Source organism: Phalacrocorax aristotelis, chromosome 4 (assembly GCF_949628215.1).
Source record: "Phalacrocorax aristotelis chromosome 4, bGulAri2.1, whole genome shotgun sequence".
Lineage (NCBI taxonomy): Eukaryota > Metazoa > Chordata > Aves > Suliformes > Phalacrocoracidae > Phalacrocorax > Phalacrocorax aristotelis.
This window is the reverse complement of record NC_134279.1, coordinates 26,608,404-26,623,877: the sequence shown is the minus strand read 5'-3', so window position 1 is coordinate 26,623,877 and position 15,474 is coordinate 26,608,404. Positions and strand designations below refer to the sequence as shown.

The following is a 15,474-nucleotide window of genomic DNA, read 5'->3' as shown; positions in this document are numbered from 1 at the left end:
AAGGCCCCGCAGAGGGTCACTGTGGGCCCCGGCCGTTGGTGGCGGCCGTTGGGGCAGGAGGTGAGGGGCGGCAGCTGGTGCCAAGAGCCCCTCGCCAGGGGCGGCCCCGGGGGAGAGCAGTTGCTGGTCCAGAGGGGCCTGGGGCCACCACCGCCTTGCTGGGGGCCTGAAACCTCTACCCGAGTCTGGCCAGGAGTGGGTGGTGGGGATGGACTGAACCGGTGCACCGGCGAACTAGCAAGACGCGATCCCAGTGCCTCAGAAACAACCCTCTTCGCTCCTATGTTGTCCTCAGGCAAGAAAACCTTACCCTTTCCCTCTTACTTCTAGATAAACACTCCAATTCAAACCAAAGTAGACCCCTTCTCCCCACAAAAATTGGCTAGTTTATCCATGACTCCTCTCTGTGATGCTCCTGCAACTTACACTTTTCCACAAAGATATTTCGCTGTAAGGTCAGGACATGTAAACTCTTCGGGTGGTCTCTCAGGGAGCCAAACATGCAGGCTGTGCTTTTATTTTAAGGAGAAATGGGAAAAGCATTTGATTACAAAGGGTGTTCAAACAGGCCTCTTTAATTTTGATTTCTTCCCACTTTAAGCTATAAATATAGCTGAAGATTACAAAGGGTTGTAAAGTAAATACCAAAAGACAACATTTACAGTTTTCCACACAGCTACACCCTAAACCAATAATATATGGAAAATGGTCCAAAACTTTGAAGTGCTATTGTAGTTTGTTATATGAGAAAACACTGGGGTTTCTGTGTATTTATTTAGACACCTACCACTCCCTCACCAAGTTTTTAAATACATTTGTTTGCTATATAGAAAAACAGAATATTAAGGGGAGTTGTATTTTCAAGTTATTTGTATTACAAAAGCATTAAATGAAAGCAAATCATGCTAACAATGTATCTTTGACTTGTACTTGCATGATAAAATCAAGATCTGCTTTTAATCTATTTTGGAGTGGGGGAGGAAGCCTTTGATCTGATACACCTATTTTCTCCTTAATTATTTTATTCCAACTGAATGTTTTTCCTATGATTCTAGCAAGAAACTTTTTGTAAAGTAATTTTTACCTTGGATCCCATTAAATAAGCAAAACGAAAGATTGGTGGTAGTAGTATTTGTGCTTGTTTGGCAGCTCATTGAAGGCAGCAGTTGGTACAGATGATCTAATTTAACCAGATTATGTAATAAAGCAATACTGAGGATTAGGAAGATTTCCTTTCCCTATTTAAATTCTCTGTCATCTGGATTATAGTGCCTTATGCCTTCCAAAACCAGATTCTATTATTGTAGCTGATGGAATTGTATCTGAAGACCAGATTTTTTGTGTGTGTATGCTATGAATTTGTCAGGTTGCACTGCCTACTTTGTGTTTTAATCTGGTTTTTTTTCCCAGAGTGTATCTCATTTGCAGTTCTCTGTGATGTTCCCAACCTAAGCAAAATTGCACTTTTGCTTCAGATAGACATCCTACATTGTGATTTCATTTTAAAACATTATCAGCATATATAGTGTGAGTTAAATCTCAAATCTCTCCTCGTATAGTTTGGTCTACTGAAGTTTATGGAAACACCTTAATGGATCTGAATTATCTCAGCCATGTGCTGGCTAAAGGATCAGGATGCTTATTTCTGGTAAATAAATGGTAACCCTTTCCATGGAACAATGGAAAATGGAACAAATGGTAAGCTTTTCCAATAAGAGTGGACTTGATATTTACTGTGTAACACAGCTTCTCTTCTTTGCTACATTTATAAGAAAGCCATTTGGTTTATATGGGAGAGCTTGAATAGAATCCACTGAAATCATGTGTAGTTTGGCTGCTAAGGATTTGAGGAAAGCTAAAAGAAAACATTTGGTTTAAAACACTGGATTGCACTGGTCTGTTCTTGGAACATGAACAAAAATATTTTGCCATTAAATGAAAATATTTTTAATTACAAGAGAAACCACACTGAGTCTGTGATGCCTGCTTGAACCCTGTGTCTACAGAAATGCATTAACAGTAAATTTCAAGTGTTTCCATCAGATGGCTACTATGCATTGGATGGAATTCTTAGGGCAAATAATTCTACAGTACTATATAATAACTTTTTCCTAATATTAATAGAAGCTATGTTGCCTCATTTTAAACAGTTCTGACAATTACTCAATTGTCTATGCATCTAAAATTTGTACTATGCATCTAAAGATTATTAAAATTCGAGTGCTATGTGCAAAGGTGTGTAGCAGCATTGATCAATATGTGTTCCAGGCATCCCTGTACACCATGAGATAGCTGAAGTTGTAAAGTGTAAGTTTTGTGAACACACTATAACCTTTTCTTAAAAAGGAGGTATTTATAGGCAAACTAACCTGAATTTTAGTGTTTCTGCAGTGGAAAGTTGCCACTAGGAAAGAGCATGCAATTTGTCTCTTCTGTAATTTTAGCCAAGAAGGAAGTAATACTAAACTACTTAAAACCACTAAGCCAACTGCAATTACTCAAGTAATTTGCTGAGATTACTCAAGAATGTAAGTGTGGGTCCTTGTGAATGTGCCATAGGATTTATCATATCCTTAAGGAGTTCTGACCTCAGCTCTCAGTTTCCAAGGAACAGAGCAGACTTTTCCAAAACTATTATTTTCCCTATACCATATATGTATTAGGCTCAACACTGCCTTAATGGAATTATGGCATGGTATTAATACTGCATATCAGTTCATTGCCTAAAATCATTGAGGAGTATTTGAACTTTTATAACTGTAGCAATGAAGATGAAATGAAGATGACCCTCCATGAAGTGGAAAGAAAGGCTTCAGGAATTATATTGTCCTTATGTCTTTCAATGTTCCTTATTAGATACCCAAATAAGGTAGTTTTTGAGATGTAATACTCCCCGAAATACTGATCCTGCCTACAAAATCCTTGACTCAATCATCAGTGCAGCCAAAACATTATCTGGTGCGTATGTGCAGGCTGCAACACTTTAAGAACAGTCAAGAGAAATGCTTTGTGCTGGTTCTTCGAAAAACACCACTGACAGCAATCCAGATTATAAGAGTCTCCTCCCAATACAAAAAACTGAGTGGGTGCTACAGACTGTGAGGAAAAAAATAATACTAAATTTGAAATGAGAGATGGTTTGTTACTCTTCACTAATTTCCGTGTCCAACTATTTTAATTTGAAGCTGTACCTTATTGCCTCTTCCAGGACATGGAAAATAAACTACCTTTAACATGTTCTTTGGAGAAGCCAGATCTGTCTGATATGGTAAGATTCATCTCATTTAACTTTAACTGGGTACGTATCAGAACTAAGCTAGATGCCTGGTCTCCTATAGTTATGAGAAAGAAGAGAAATTATTTATCCAAGCTGCTTTTGAATGGGTTGTGTTAATTTCTGGTTTTTTAGATTGGCTAAAGAAAGCCTACGTGACTTACAGTAAATACCAAAGTTTTAGAAAGCCAAGCCAGAGAAGATGAATTTTATAGTCTGCAAACTGGCTGCATTTCTTCCATATAAAGTTTAACAATTTTGGAGCACAGCTTTAATCCTTCAAGAGTTAGCTGCATGAATGTTTGTATAAATATTTAATAATAAATATTTAATATGTAAATATTTAGGGGTTTATAGTGAAGTATGTGTGGAATCAGACAATCTAAAGGAAGGTTGCAATAGGACATTTAATTCAAATTATAAACCATAACTATTTGAATAAGGTTGATCTGTTTTTATCTTTATAAATGTGATCTATCTAAAGGCAAGTTACATGGGAGTTTATGGGGCAACTGAGAAATAGTGGGCTTTGTATTGTAATTATTAACATAAATTTTATTGGTCTCCTCCCTCTTTACAGGTCTTTCCAGACATGCTTCACTAAAATGGAAGGTGAGTAAATACATCTGGATTTGGTACAGAGTAGTAAACTGAAATCAAACAGTCTAAACTGAACTCCATTTTCCAGCATCTCATCCATCTACCAATTCAACAGTACATCTTTAGTTATAGTAACTTGATTTGTAATACATTAAAGCAGTAGGAAAGGCTACGCTAGACCTGGAGTAACACAGAAGAAGTAAGAAAAAAAAAAAAGCAGGTTTTACTTGCAGACTTGAAACTCCAAAAGACTCTCCACAGCACAAATTAAAATCCTGGAATGCCTTGAGTGTTTCCTGAGGAGTTAATGGTGTAAGGCAGCTTGAGAAACACCTTTAAGTCCAGCTGGTTTTACATGCTTTAGCATGTAATCCCTTTACAGTTGTTATGGAGTAATTGTGCTTTATATGTAAGCTTTTTTCCTCATTGATATACATAAAGTAATCCTCCAATGTCTTATATGCTATAGAAAGAGAACAGAAAAAAAATTGTATATTGGTAACTGAAGTCATATATGTTGTAGAGCTGTAGAGTTATGTCTGCAGTGTTTTGAAGAGAAACTCAAGCTAGATTCAAATGAAGTAGCTCAGCTACTGGAAGCAGCGTAGCCATGGCAGCAAGTTCAGTGTCAGCTGTAAAATCTGCCCATAAAGGTAAGTAAATATTTGGACAACTTGCTGGCACAGAGTTCTTGTGCTACAAGTTATACTACCTCAGCTATTTTATATGCCGTTCAGGATGACCTCAGCCTAAGAAGACAGCATAGCTGTACCTGTAGGCTGCTCAATGCCTTGCACAATAGGCTTGGAAGCACTCATGAAATGAGAAAGAAAAGGAAATTTAAAACAATATCTGTTCTTTATAAGTATCTGTGTAGTAATCTCTTGGTCAAAAATGTCAGACTGTAACAGATGCTTATTCCTAGTTTTGAGCTGTCAGTACCTTTTCCCTCCCAGGACTCAAGTACCCCACATTATAGAGGAAGTGATAAGAATTATCAGTGTACCCAATGAACATTACTAGTTCTTGTATATATATGTTTTCTATAAACAATGTGTTTACATATTTATCTAATTATTCAGACGATCACTTTACAAATTTATTTTTGTTTCTGCACTGTTAAACTGAGGAATAAGAAGACTAGTGGTTTTGGCCAATACTGTTTCAGGGTGCCCACTGAAGGCCTGATTCCATTCCTCTTGAAAACTGCAAACATGGATCATTTCACTTAGTTGATTTACAGTGCGGCCCCTATTCAGGGGAATATACATGTGGCAAGACACCATTCAATGTGTTAGCCTCAAGCTTCTAGACTAGTCGTTTAATATCCCCATGGTTTTGTTTCCTGCCCTGAAACAACATAAGCAGGCTACCACTTCTGGGGCAAAGAGATATCCCATTATGGTGCCTTCTGAGGCCTGTTACCAAAACTTACTTTGCACCACTGCTTTTATAGTCAGTGTCTGAGGGTAGTTTTCATACGGTGATTGAGGTATTATTAGTAACCGAATGATTGTTAGAAATCACTACAGCTAAGCCAGCTGACTTTACAATTCTGCTGCCCATAAAATGGATTTCAGAAAAGGATTTTTTTCTAGAATCTAATTTGGTTTAGACATGAATAATTTACAGGCTTCTTTTACAAGACACCACAAAGGATCAATACAGATATAAAACATACCCACTACTGTATATGCCAGCTATTGCAAAACACCACTCTGTTCTTTTCACAAAACAAACTGCAAACATATGCACCAATTCAATAGAGGTTATTTCCTTTAAGTCACACAAACTATCCATTAATTCCATAGCTAATAGTGATTTTTAGTTCTTTTAGCTTTCTTCTAATTACAAAGTCAGATACCAACAAAAAAAAGTTGCTTTTCAGTGTTCAGCTTTGGGAACAATAATGGCTATTCGTTTCTCAGGGTTTATTTCTATTTTAAATCTGTGCATATATGCTAATAGTTAGAACCTGTGCTTCCATAATGGGGGTAGCAAGGAGTTTGATACATTTTTTGTCATATTTATACTTTTATGTACTTACGCACAAATGAAAATTGGAAATCAGGAAATGTGGTTATTTAGATGGCCTATCCTTGTTTGGCTCTACAGCTACAAATAGGCAGAAAAACGCATGGAAATGCCTTTCTCTGTGAACATCCAAGGTCTGTGAAGTACACAGATCAGTCTTTATACTGTTATAATTAGGATTCAAAAATTAATATTGATGTGAACAATGATAACTGGCTCTCACTAGAATGATTTGGATCTGATTTGAAAGACCTACATTTGAGACATAAGGTTTGTAACTGAAGCAATTCACATAAACAGAATTCAGGAGAATCTAGAATACAGTGATGCCCTAGTATATAACCTGAAAATTTAATTGGCATTAATATCTAACTGGAATCTAGTTGGTTAACCTCAAAAAGTGGATAGAAACCAGTGTAAGTGGTTACCTGCCATAAACAGCAACATCTTAAGACAGATTACATTTACCACACACCCAGCATTCATGGTTTTTCATTCATGGTGAAACCTCAAAATTTTTTTTTCTGTAATATGTATATGCAGAGTTTACCACCCACCAATACAAGATAACATCGTAGTCAAGATTTGCCTGTTTCCAAAAATAGCATAAAATGTATAACTTTTAACTTCTTTAAGTTTGGAGGAACAAAATATTTAGAAGTTACGCTTAGTTTATAATCAAAACATAAGTCTTGCCAAACTCCCAAGTCGGAGTTTTTACCGAACCGGTTTTACTAGTTCTTGTCTTCAAGTTTCAGTGATGAACCAAAACAAAATTTACCCTTGGGGTAAACAGTTTGTATAATGTCAAATATATGACTATGTGGAGTATAACAGAATATTACCCTTCCACAGGTCTGGCCATTATTGTTAAAATCTAAATAACAAAGTAATATGCACCTGCACTTTCATTTGACCTTGGCTGCTGTCAGTGCTGTAAACCGCATTCCTCTACAGGCGCCGCTCCTGAGAGATTCTTTAGTGCATTTTATATTCTGGTTTAAAACTAATGTTACCCAGCTGCCCTTATGGGGGGTATTCTTCTGTATAATATTGGAATGACTCAGCACTCCCTGTGCAGGTTCTTAAAACCTAGGCAGCTACTGTTAGGATCTAGTGATGTGTCTAACTTGTACTTTTTCCTTTAAAACTTAAAAATATCCTTCAGAATCATTTGTCAACTTTCCCTCTCCCCATTCCCATTATCTACAGCGGAGGGAAAAATTTAAAAAGCCCAACCTTCCTTTTCTTCACTTGGAATAGTTTACTCTCATTTGCAATGTCAGCAGAGAATTGCATGGCTTTGGAAGGTATTAGTTAACTTCCTCTTCAACGTTAGGGGTTCAGAGACACCAGCAGCTGTACCAACAGCTGCAGTGATGGTAGGACACCACTGGCAGTGGCAGCTCTTGTCCCTGTGTTAGATTCTGCATCATTTTGAAATCACTCACTGACGAAGAGCAGTGCATATACCACCGAAATTCCCATTGGAAACTCCTAAGGGCAAAGGACAAAGTATGCCTTTTGATGTGCCACACCGAAATAAACAATGCTACATATTTTTCTCTACTAAAAAGACTATAAACATTTTTAAATACTAGATATGATAAGACTAGGAAAGCCTTCAATTTCTACTGCCATAGCCTGGTAGTTCCTTACATTTCACCTGAGCTATGATAAAATGTATTAAACATCGCTACTGCTGCAGTGTGCTAAACTACCTTCTACTAGAATAGTTAAATACTATGCATATAAACTTGAGGAGTATTTTTTCTTTAATATCAGGGATAAACAATTTCCTATATTTTCTAATTGCAGTGGAACATGAAAGAAGTATAGGGAGATGTTTTAATCATTATTAGCCAAACGGAAAATTCTGGCACAGACTACTAATACGTCTTCTGGTTGTCTTGAAGTTGGATTCTGCTATGTCTGTTCTGTTGTGATATTTTAATCTTTTCATAGTTGATTTCTTTTCCATGCTTGCCCTTATTTACAAATTATTGCCTCATTTTGTTCTAAGATACTGTGCTTTCTGTTTCTATATCAATATATGCAGATTTGCATCTCAAGAACCCCCGTTTAGGCACTGTGGCATAATATGTCTCTAATACTTAGCTAACTCCCACATACTACAAAACGCAGTGCTAGTGGTAGCTCAGCTTCAGAAGTGGGCTATAGCATCCTAAACCATAATGGACGTACATTTGTGGCAGCGTTTCTGCCAGCACAAAAGCACCCGATCACTACTTGTGAAGGCCAGGTGGATAGGAGAGGTCAACAGGTCATTTGCCATACACTGGCCAAAAGTAATGCGTGGAAGGAGGTTTTCCACACTCTGGGACAAACTGGGGTTGATTCAGCCACTCATACTCTTGCATTAAAGACTGAGGAAGTTGATAATTTAGAAAAAAGAACTGCGGAAACACACATCAGCACTAGTAATGTTGCATGTTCTCTGCAAATGTGAATCTTCTTTCTGTGAAATTAGCTTGGACAGCACAAAAAGTAGTCTCAGTCTATTAAAGAAAGGGGCTTCTTTCCTGCCTCATTTTTACCCATTGTCATCAATCACTCTCACACAAAGAGAACACAACATGTACATAATGTTCTTCTTATACCTTAAGAGTTTTTCCTGAGTTAATCCAGTTGAAAAGGGCTTAATCCAGTCGCAAAGGGTTTTTTAACTTGGATCATTTCACTGAGCTGATTTGTACAGGCACAAATAGGGGTTTTTGTCATAGCAAAGGAAGCATTAAATTGTAGCACTTTGGTAGGAATGAGTAGTGGAGAGGAGGGGTTTGGGGGTCGAAGGTAGCAAGAACCTCTTTAATTGGCTTTGCCATTCAAGGAAACTGTAATGTCAAATGTAGCTGATGGTGTAAAATGCTAGTTCTTCAGAATAAAAGCATTTTTACCCTTACTTTGTATACGGTTTTTAGAGATGAGAATGTCTTCAGCAATTGAAAAAACTTGAGAAAACCTGACAAAGCCCAGCAAACTTCCTTATTGGTCACCTATGTAAGGTAATAATTACTGTTAAAACTAAACAATTTAAAAAGTTAAATCATCTTTCCCTACCTCTGCTATCTGTTATCTGCACTTAATATGTTATGCAAAGTATACACAAAAAAGCATAGAGTTAGCTGTGCTTTCCGTTTCCTTTTTTCCATGCATTAACATTTTCTCCTGGTGTTTGATGTATACCCAGTTCAGGAAAATTTAGAATCCAAACAAATATTTTCAATTTTATTAACAAAGTGTATCAGTTATTAAATGTCAAAATTGTCGATCAGAGCTCTTTTCTCAGCTTTAACTACCTGGCAATATCTTTATATCGTCTAACGCAAATAAATTTATGATCGAAAGTGATTAACATTGTGATCAGACAGTTACTAGAGATTTGACATTGGTTAATGTGGTCTGAGGGGCCACTGCTTACTCAGCAAACCTGCATTCCTGGCTTGCTGCAATGTTTAGTAAAATGTGTCTGTGTAAAATCCTATTTGTTGTAAAATAATTTTTCCTTCACACTGTAGTTGTCTGGTGATTATTACAAATGGGGATTGTTTGGAGCAGAAGAGGGAAATGCCAAATAGATAGAAGGAGAAAAATGTCCCAGTGAAAAGGTTAAGCACCGGAACTTCTTGACCAAAACCCTAAGGAATCTGCATCCTTGGAGATATTCAAAACTTGTCTGGACAGTCCTAAGCAACCTGATAGAGCTTTACATTTAGCCCTGCTTTGATAAAGGGTTGGACTGCATGACCTCCAGAGGTGCCTTCCAACCTAACCTCTGCTATGATTTACAGTCAACTGGCCATGCCCTCAATTACCTTGTTTCAATCCCAGGAAAAGATGGAAATACTGTAGGCCAGACAATTTATAATAGAAAATGGATACTCAGTATAAATTTATGGTTTTGTTTCCACTTTTACTATTTTAAAGCTTAGTTTCCAGACTAACTTGTTTGAAATATATTTTTTAATGTGTTTATAGTCTGAGCTGCTCTGTATTAACTCTAAAAAAGGCATTTATTGTGGAAAACTTGACCCAGAGTTAATTTTAGAGGTGCTAGCAAATGCTGCTGTTATAAAGCCTCTTTTCCTGTTTATGGTAAGAACAGATCTTCTCTTTTCCTCATACTTATTATCTTGCCAAAAGCAGAGGTCATTAGCAAGGTGAATCTCTGTTTTTTCAGTGCTTTTGTCAATACAATTTTAGGAAATACACACAACTCCTGTAAAATAGAAGTTTTCAGGTGGAAACCTATGAAATTTTCAAATAGTTAAAGGAACGGGATTTTAGTCCACATTTTTCCCGTTGCTGTTATTGATGTTATTTGTATTTGGTATGAGGGGTGTCAAGAGTTTTTATTTTCTTTTTTTTTCCGCCCCCCCCGAAACTCTATGGGATATATTGTTGAAACATAAAGAGGTCCCTGCATTTTCTTTTACACTGTTAATTTCTGTAGAATAAGAAGGGGTTTTCTAGAAGCTGAAATGGTTGCAGCTAATACAAGTGTACATCCATTAGAGCTTAGGATGCTATGCCTGTATCTTAGCTGAGATAACATTAGTAGTACTTAAACAATACAAGCAATATATCTGCCTTTAAAAATAAACAATATATTTAGTATATGATCGTGCAAAACCCTGGGAAGTCAATAAATATATAATACAAACTTAACTTTTTAGCCATATGAAGTAATACAAGTGCCATCAGTTTTCCACGTTTTCACTTTTAGGTAAGGATCTTAAAAGTATTTAAAAAAATAGACAGGTTAATGGGGAGAAAAAATAGGCAGGGTTTACCCCCAAAATATATGTATAAGCTTATTTGAGGGTTTTAAAATACAGTCCCAACCCATCAAAGTCTTTGATAGAGGAGGCTGGTGGCAGGTCCCTTGTAACTGAGCTGTCAAAAACCAGTGAACACTCATAAAATCTAACTAGAAGCAACTTGCCGAACATCACAATGCAGAGCTGGAAATAGAATTCCAGTCTTCTATTTAAAAATCCTAAGATAAACAATAGATTGACAGTGTTCCCTATCTTCTATACAGTTTGGGATTTTTTTTTTTGGCAGGCTAACAAAGTTTAGCATAACACTGTGTGGGCTTATGTGGCCTTCTTTCCCTCTGCAGCATTCTGAAGTTCCTTCTCATATTTTGTGTACCAGAAGCCTGAGCTGTCTTGCATCTTTTGAAGCACACATACAGACACTCCCCCCATTACTAATATTTTTGAATTCTGGGCTTATTTCAAATTTCCAAGAGTTATTTATTCGATGCACTAGATTTCCCACTGATAAAAAATGGTGTGATGTTGGCTTACAGTATATAGATCAGTGAGCGGAAGTCAGGAATCTTCATCCTGTTTCTGATGTGCAGCTGAACCTTGGAGAAGCCACCACTTGACACTACCTTACTTTTATCTGATAACTGGGAAAATTGTACATACCTTCCTTTCTAAAAAAGCCTGGAGGCATATGGATAAAAAATACTGAATATTATACTACAAATAATAAATGCTTAGAAAGATCAACTGAATATCAATTACATATTAATTTTTCAAGGAGGATTGAAAACATTAAAATTATGCAAAACTTACATTAATACTTAAAGAAAATGCCCTTACAGTATGTAAAAAAATAACCATATCTTTATTTTCTTACTGACTTAAGTGTTAGTTATTATTCTTCAACTAAGTCTTAACTTTTTGTCACCTTGAGTATCATATAAATAAAAGAAAGCAGGTCACACAAACCTTGAATGCAAGTGAGAATATACAGAAAGCACTGCAGCTATCAGAAAATTTGCAGAGCTGTGCTGTGGGAAGGAGCAGCAGAGAACAATAACAATGAACGGGGAAAGTTACAGTAAATGTAGGCAGAAGAGAAGCAGTCACAGTGTATATGCCTCAAGACTGAGTTTGGTAATTCGTGACTGGCTTGGATCAGTAAGAATTAAAGATTTTTACAACTGAATAGTCACTGTGAAAATGAGGTATTTATAACTATACCTAATCTTGACAAATATATTCTTCTCATACTACAGCTTCTTTTCTTGATAAAGAAAAATCAAGTAGTAATTTGAAATCTTGCAGGATGGAAATTGTTGTTGTTCTCAACATGTTTCACATGCTATCCCAAATTACAGAAAAACAGATATAGGTCTTTCTTCCATTCAGTTTTGGAAACTCCCTTCTAGATCAATATAAAGCAAGAGCTGGCGATTACGACCCATCACCTACTTGGGTGCTAAGGACTGAAATAAAATGTGATTCTGGATTTCTCTTAAAAATGTGAAGTCCACAAAAATATTTCTGAATATTTTATCATATAGAAATGTAGTGGAACTTCTAGGTTTTTATCAGTGACCTGCAGAACTTCATAGATTTACATTAATACCAAAACTTTTAATCCAGTATATCCCTAAACACTTTACAGATTTAGTAGATGGTCAGTTAGGGCAGGGAATAAATTTGTCAGAAAAGAAGCCTTAGTGAGGACCTAGCAGCAGCCTCCCGATGCTTAAGAGAACGTTGCCCACCAAGAGTCTGATGCCAGGGTCTCTACAGAGGGAGGGAAAACAGAATCAGGCAGCAATCAGGAATCAAGAAAGGAATGTATCCATTATGGCTAGATATAAAGAGAACATATGTCAGTATGATGGTATTGAAGCATTGAAGCAGGTTTCCCAGAAAGACTGTGAGGTCTCAAGAGGTTTTCAAGATCCAACTAGACAAAGCCCTGGGCAGCCTGGCCTGAATTCAGTGTTGACCCAGCTTCGAGGAGGGGGTTGCACTAGGTGACCCCCAGAGGTCCATTCCTGTCTGACTAAGACTCTGATTGGATTTGCAGCTGACCCTGGCACTGAATGTGACGACTTTTGAACAGGCAGCGTGCAGCACTGCTTAAGAGTTTGGGACAGAAAGCAAGGTGTAACTCTGACACTATCAATGAAAATTTAGCTAAGTAGAACAAATGTAGGCAAATTCCAGTCCACTTTGCTCCCAGTAACTGAAGTGAAACCCAATGAGCATGCTACAGTTTTCCTTTATGCCTCTTTGGGCAGTCACAGTCAGTGGTATTTGCATACATCCCATTTTTGTCCTAGTCTCCCTGGTATTTTTGAAAAGATAGTGGCATAAAAACTTCACCATATGAGAAAGTAATTTCCACAAATCCTTTATAAGGACTAAAATGTAATTCTACTAGTGACCTTTAAGTATTGCAACTGTTTAAGAGAAATATACAGGAAGCAAAAATTATCCCAGGAGTTGATGTCTCATAAAAGGACTACATGACCTGTTAGCATTGGCATGTGGACTGTAGTGATGTACAGGAAAAAAATGGAATGGAAGTGATTAACACTGGCCACTGGAGGGTTCCGGTTCTGCTTTTGTTCTCGGGATGCCCAGTTTAAGTTAGATCATGATCTCTTAGGCAAGAGCACTTTGGTTCAAAGGCAGTTAATCCCCAAATGATTCCAGAGATGTAAGGACTGTAAGACACTTGTATTCCACCTTACTTCCCAGATTTTATATTTCAGATATTTTTTGCTGTAGGATGTATCCTGGTACCTACTCTAAAAATCCGTTTTTCCCCTCTTTCTGTCTGTAACAGGAGTCAGAAGCACAAAAAAGGGCATGTGTGCTAGGAACTGTCTCTACTTTGTCTTTCTCCTTGTCTCCATATGGCAGCAAAATAACAATTTCTTAAGATGTAAAGAAAGGCATTTTGAATTAAGGAATAACAGGTTTTAAAAAGGGATTTAAAGAAATCTCAGTACCTCTAACTACAATGTTTAACTAATAATCACTGCAGCGTGAAGTCTTCAGGAATCATTACTCAGACTCCACTTACAGCTCTTAGGTGATGCGAAAATACTTTTCCATTGTATTGTGGATTGTGCCATCCCCAGCCTGCATCTGTCCCAGGCCCCAGCAGAAAGGCATAGAAGAAGGAGGTCCTAATTAACTACCTCCCAGTTGCCACAATATCCAGTTTAGCCGTGACTGCCTACTATGGCATAGTTCTCTGTCATTGCAGTGTTTTTCTGTTATTCTCGTTAGCCTTTTCCTCAACATTTTAATGAAAATAATTAACAAAGTTATAAAATAATGTTTAGAAAATACAAGTATCAAGCAGAGTAGGAATAAGAGAGTTGAGTGAGAGTGCATACTGGATATTTACAGTGGTGGGTTTTTTGCCTTAGGAAAGACCACAGGTACTGCAGGTTTTCTAGATGGACTAGAAAAATGCTTGCCTGGAGTTATTTCCACAAGGTGGTTGACAATGGCTGCTTTTGGTTCAGGGAAACATGTTAAAAAGCTTATTCTTTTCATTAATTACATTTGTTCAGTAGCTCAGTAGGGATATTATTGTCAGGCCTGTGGATGCCAACACTTTCTCATAGCAGTTACATGATGAGCAGTGTTTCCACAAGTTATTTCTGAGTCAGAAAGTAGCACTACTCTCCAGTCAAAGCATAATATGCTTTATATTTCTTCATACTCTGAAAGGAAGATAAGGATCCTCATATTTCTGGTTCCAGTATAGCTCCTCCTTCAAAGCCTATCACCCTGTGGGTCTTTCATACTTTCATACTTTTTATGCCTATCCCTGAACTGACACAATGCCAGTTCAACTCAGTGCATAATTAATCAGTATCGATTGTATTCATAGTAGATACAAGACTCCCATCAGCTTCAGATTGCAGAATAGTCTTCCATTGCCATCTTACTTTCTGTTGCCTTTCCTAGTGTCTGCAACCTTGGAGACATCTATATTTACAACTCCTTGTGATTTATTTATAAGAGCAGAACCAGAATCTCCAATCTTAACAGGAAAGGCATCTCAAAGGTCCGCCTACATACAAACTTGCAGTACCTAAAGTCAAGGTTATGCTGTGGTGTTTTCTGTTGAGACTTTTCATGGAAAACTGTCGTCCTCCTGATCTCTTCTGAGATCTGCCCCTCTTCTCAAGGTAGAGACTTGAGAAGACTCTTCATCTTTTTTCTCATCAGATGACAGGAAGAACCCTTCTCCCTGTATTATGACTCACCCTTTCTGCATCCTCCTTCAAATCAATTTAAAAATATGAATCAAAGGAAAAGACACTTTAGAACACATTTCTAGGACAGTAAATGTACCTTTGGCAGGACATAACACTACCTGGATCCTTTTACTTTGGCTTCATGCCATCAGAAGCCATCTAGTCACATCTGTGTACGATACATACAAACTGGCAAAAAGACTCATCAGGAAGTGCTTTTTAGTTTAAAGAATCATCCATTAATCCACATTTTCTCAGCTGGGGCCTTTGTGCCAGATCTTTTGGCCATGGCTTTCCATAAGTAGAACCAGGGCATTTTGCTCCCATGTAAGAATAAGCCCAAAATTACTTCTGCGTACATTTCAAATACAGTAGAACAAAGGTCTATGTGCATCTTTTCACCAAACTCATTTGAGTCCTCTGAAAAAGAAGACATGTTAATGCCCTGCTAATACACAGAAGATCAAAAGAAGCAAGTCATATTTGAAATTCAGAGCTGATACAT

The 15,474-nt window shown here is 37.3% G+C and overlaps 1 protein-coding gene across 1 annotated transcript in view; it reads left to right on the top strand.

Annotated features, from left to right (window-relative positions):
- The first annotated feature begins 3,221 nt into the window (after positions 1–3,221).
- The window catches only part of SGMS2 (sphingomyelin synthase 2), a 46,239-nt gene continuing 33,986 nt past the window's right edge, over positions 3,222–15,474 (top strand). The window contains exons 1-2 of the mRNA XM_075090698.1: positions 3,222–3,268; positions 3,855–3,886. The gene's annotated coding sequence lies outside the window, so the exon portion shown is untranslated. The remainder of the gene's footprint in view (positions 3,269–3,854; positions 3,887–15,474) is intronic.